Source organism: Adiantum capillus-veneris, chromosome 18 (assembly GCF_014529385.1).
Source record: "Adiantum capillus-veneris isolate H3 chromosome 18, ASM1452938v2, whole genome shotgun sequence".
NCBI classification, from domain to species: domain Eukaryota; kingdom Viridiplantae; phylum Streptophyta; class Polypodiopsida; order Polypodiales; family Pteridaceae; genus Adiantum; species Adiantum capillus-veneris.
In genome coordinates this window covers 71,098,001-71,102,916 of record NC_140948.1, presented here as the reverse complement: position 1 = coordinate 71,102,916, position 4,916 = coordinate 71,098,001, and the positions used below count along the sequence as shown (strand labels likewise).

The following is a 4,916-nucleotide window of genomic DNA, read 5'->3' as shown; positions in this document are numbered from 1 at the left end:
AGTGATTTGTGTGGTCCAATGCCACATAAAACTCTAGGGGGGGCGAACTACTTTCTCACATTCATAGATGATTCTACTAGAAAGGTGTGGGTGTATCTCCTTAAGCATAAGGAAGAAGTATTTTCGACATTCCAAAAATTCCTTGCCATGGTTGAGAACCAATCAGGAACAAAGCTCAAAGCTTTTCGAACGAACAATGGTGGAGAATACGTCTCCACAAAGTCCAAAGATTTTTGCAATAGAAGAGGCATTCGGCGGCAGTTTACTGCTCCATACACACCTGCACAAAATGGGATAGCTGAAAGAATGAATCGAACAATTCAAGAGCGAGTTGTCTCTATGATGTCTATGGCGAAGCTTACTCCCGACTTTTGGGGGGAAGCTGTTCTGACAGCAGTGCACATCATCAACAGGTCACCTAGTTCTCCTTTGAATTTCAAAATTCCAGAGGAATTATGGACTGGCAAAAGGCCAAGCTATGAGCATTTACGTGTATTTGGATGTGAAGCATATGCACATGTGCCCAAAGAACTTCGTCGGAAGTTAGATCCCAGATCACCAAATGCATGTTTATTGGCTATGGTGCACACAGAGAGATGGGATATCGTCTCTGGCACCCAGAATCAAACAAAGTCATTCGTAGCTCACACGTGATTTTCAATGAATCAAAAATGCACAAGAAGCCCATCAAAGATGTAGAGTACAGACGTGTTCGTTTTGAGGATGTAGCCTTCGAACCAACTCAGTTCAGTAGTGTTGCACCCACTCCTCAAGTGCAAGATACTACTATTGCTCCGAAGACAGCCGAGTCCAGCAGTCAGGCACTGAGACGCTATGAGAGAGTATCACGTACGCCCGAGCGGTTTGAGCCGGGTATACACCACATTTTGGTCACTAACAGTGGAGAGCCAACCTGCTACAAAGAAGCTATACAAATGGAGGATAGCGTTAAGTGGGAGCAGGCTATGCAATTAGAATACAATTCGATTGTGGCTAATGAGACATGGGATTTGGTTGAATTAAAAAAAAGCAAAAATGCTTTAGCTTGCAAGTGGGTATACAAGAAGAAGTATACAGCGGAAGATCCCGAGCCTAGATACAAGGCTTGTCTAGTTGCCAAGGGTTTCAAGCAAAAAAAAGGTGTGGATTTTGATGAGATTTTCTCTCCAGTAGTCAAGATGACTACACTTCGCACCGTGCTTGGCTTGGTTGCTATCCAGGACATGGAACTTGTCCAAATGGATGTGAATACAACATTTCTTCACGGGGATCTAGATGAAGATGTCTACATGAAACAACCAGAGGGATTCGTATGTGAAACCCAAAAACCAACGAGGACAGAATTGGTTTGTAGACTTAAAAAGGCACTCTATGGCCTCAAGCAAGGTTCAAGGCAATGGTATAAAAAATTTGACAAATTCATGCAGTCTCAGGGTTACATAAGAAGTCAAGAGGATCATTGCTTATACACAAAAAGATTGAATGCTGGTTCTTTCATCATCTTGATCTTGTATGTAGATGGTATGCTTATCGCAGGCAAATCAATTGATGAAATCAATCAGTTGAAACAGATGCTAAGCACTCAGTTTTCCATGAAAGATTTGGGAGATGCCAATCACTTTCTTGGTATGCACATCAAGAGAGACAGGCAACGTGGAATTCTTGAATTATCTCAAGAAAAGTACATTCACAAAGTCTTGCAACGTTTTAGTATGCACGGGGGGAAGTCATTGAGTACCCCAATGCAAGCATACTCTAGACTTAGCAAGGAAGAATCTCCCAAGACAGTGGCTGAGAAAGAGGAAATGGCGAAAGTACCATATTCTTCAGCAGTTGGCAGTTTGATGTACGCTATGGTAGCCACAAGACCAGACATTGCACATGCAGTGGAAGTGGTTAGTAGGTACATGGAAAACCCTGACAAGAAGCATTGGGAAGCAGTGAAGAAAATCCTCAGATATTTGAAAGGTACAGCTAGCAAGTGTTTACGCTTCGGAAATAGTGATGCATCTATTGTAGGTTACACGGATGCGGATTATGCAGGTTGCGTGGATCGTAGAAGATCCACATTTGGCTATGTGTTCATGTTTGCTGGAGCAGCTATCTCTTGGAGATCGTGTCTCAAAGATTGCACGTCTTCATCTACCACTGAGGCAGAATATGTTGCTGCGTCTGACGCTAGCAAGGAAGCCATATGGTTGGCTCGTCTAGTGGGAGATTTGGACATTTACGAGGTTCCGGTACTACATTGTGATAGTCAGAGTGCCATTGCTTTGGCAAAGAATCCATTGTTTCACTCAAAGTCTAAACACATAGAGGTCAGATACCATGTCATACGAGATGCATTGGTTGGCAAGCGTATCGAGCTTGTCAAGGTTCACACTGACGACAACCCTGCAGATGCTCTGACAAAGAGCCTAGCCTCGGAGCGATTTACACATTGTATAGAACTTATGGGTGTAGGATGAAGCCTCTGCAATGCTTCATCAATTTTGTATAGACTAACTATACTAATGCCACTATTGGCCACCATGACCTTCAAGTGGGAGGTTGTTGGGGTGTAGGCCAGGTGGCCGTGGGAAACCACCCTTGTACACTTGATTTCCCCTATTCAATATAGGGAGAGAAAGAGGAAGTGTTGACTCTCTCTTTCTTCTCCACTAACCCAAGACAGTGGCTGCCTGTGTATCTCCCCCTTCCCCATTTCTCTTCTTCCCCTCTCTTGCACACACTCCGTACACGCACACACGTGCTCAACAAGGGGTGCAAACTTGTAAGCAAACTCATGTATGCCAATGATCATGAAAGCATCTGTACATGTTCGCATATCTTTGATCACCTATATGCGGTTATATGTTGCTCTGAGGGGTTAGAAGCAGTAGCCATCATGATGTGGTTTGTGATCGAGTGTGTATAGTTGGGGTTGGTTAGGTTCGGGCTCGAAAAACAATTGGTTTGCAGAGTGGATGTCTGAGTGTGTGATTATTAGGGGATAGGGGTGCTCTGGAACCGCTGGGCTATAGAGAGGCATTCAGATTGTGTGCTGGTGGTTTTACCATTTCCCCCTTTCCATCTTGTGGTGCCCCCACTGAGGATCCATTGATTGCTTCCTAACAAAGTGTTCGTGAGTCAAGATGAAGCAAGAATTTGGTCTGCTGTTCAAAGGAGATGAAGATGCAGATGATTGGATTGATGATTTTGAGTTATTTATGCTGACAGTACTACGGATGCCAGGTGATGAAGCAAAGTTCCAAACTCTACCTTTGGTGCTGCGAGGTAAAGCAAAAGCTTGGTTCGATGGTTTAGAAGATGCACACAAGCAGAATTGGATCGGATTTTGGGAGCAATTTCTACAAAGGTATCAAAAAGTGGTGTCGACTTCGGAAGCAAATGCAAAGATCAAAGGTTTGCAACAGGAGCAAATGCAAATTTCAATGCCTTTGTTGATATATTTGAAGCTTGTTGGGGGGACTTTGTGGCTGCTACCCTGGCAACCAATGTGGGATATTTTAAGCTGGAAAGGTTTCTATCTTGCTTGCATCCCTATGTTCGTGAGAGAGTGGATCATGAAGATCCAAGGACCTTTGATGAAGTTGTCAAAGTCGGTAGAGCAAAGAGTCGAAAGATGAAGAAGAAGATGGAGGTAGGATTGTTGCAATCTACAATTACGATAGCCAGTGGACCTAAGCTCAAATAGATGGGTGAACATCTAGAGTAAAAGCTCCTTCTTTTATTGATATGCATTTGATCAAAGCATGTGAAGCTGATGCCATGCTAGAAGAGGTACAACAAGTGCTAGTAAGGGCTCAAAAGGTGAAGAGGGACATATTCAGAGTGCCACCCAGTTTCCTTGCTCAAGAGGATGAGGTGATAAAATGCCTTGAAGAAGAAGTGTTGGTTCCAGAAAGAGCAACGAGGAAGGTAGCAGTGTTGCAAGAATCAGCAAGTTCAAAAGAGGGGTCTGAAAGTTCTCAGAGCTCCAACATTAGTTTGGACATAGATGCTACATGGGAGACATAATCCATGTCTTCTAGGTATGAAAATTATGATGTTTTTCATGTGGATGAAGTGATGAAAGATGTTTACAAGTTGCCTATCAGTCAGCTGAAGGTCGAAGAGAAGCATAGTGCAAGTGTGGAGATGCTTTGTGTGAACCTGCCAGTCGAGCAGCCTTCTCTTGTGTCTCGTGGTGGTGAGTTCTTACTAGAAGAAGAAATATGGTTTGATTGTAAATCTAAATTGGCTGAAGACCAGGTTTTTGAGGATGACTTGCAGAAGTTGGAAGCAGAAGCAGAGGTATGTCAAATTAATTTGTCTATGCAGGGGGTGGGGCAACCTTGCCTTGATGGGCATGTCAAGGTGCACTTTGAAGTCTTGGAGTTGGTGTGTGACCATGGAGAGATAGCTCCGACAGATGACTCTATGGAAACTGATAGAGGTATAGCCTATGAGAGCAAGGCTCTATGCAACAAGGAAGGTGCCGCTAACCTTACAGATGATGAGGTATTTGAAGAACAGGTTGAAGCTCTAGGAGGTCATCCTCTTGGGTATAAAGCGTTGGTCTTGGATCCAGTTATAGACATCTTGGTTGCAGGCTTGCAAGGAAAACATGTATTTTTGTATTGGATGCAAGGCTTTTTTGAAGTGGAATATGCTATGGGGTCCTCTATAGCAGATGTATAGAGTATTGGATGCAATGTAGGGGATGCAGAGGGTGATAAATATGCTTGTAATATACATGAGGACTTATGGATACAGGGTGGCAAAGACCTACACTATGGAGACCTACAGAACTGACTTGTTTTTGGCTCTAAAGGTGAATGTAAAGGCTCAAATATGCATGCTAAAGAGGTGCATGGCCACGGCCACTATTTTATTTTCGATCCAGGTGGAGTTTACATCATGTGTAGGGGAGC

At 43.6% G+C, this 4,916-nt stretch overlaps 1 pseudogene; it reads left to right on the top strand.

The window, feature by feature from the left end:
- The first annotated feature begins 3,625 nt into the window (after window positions 1-3,625).
- Window positions 3,626-4,683, top strand: LOC147435853 (uncharacterized; annotated as a pseudogene).
- The last annotated feature ends 233 nt before the right edge of the window (window positions 4,684-4,916 follow it).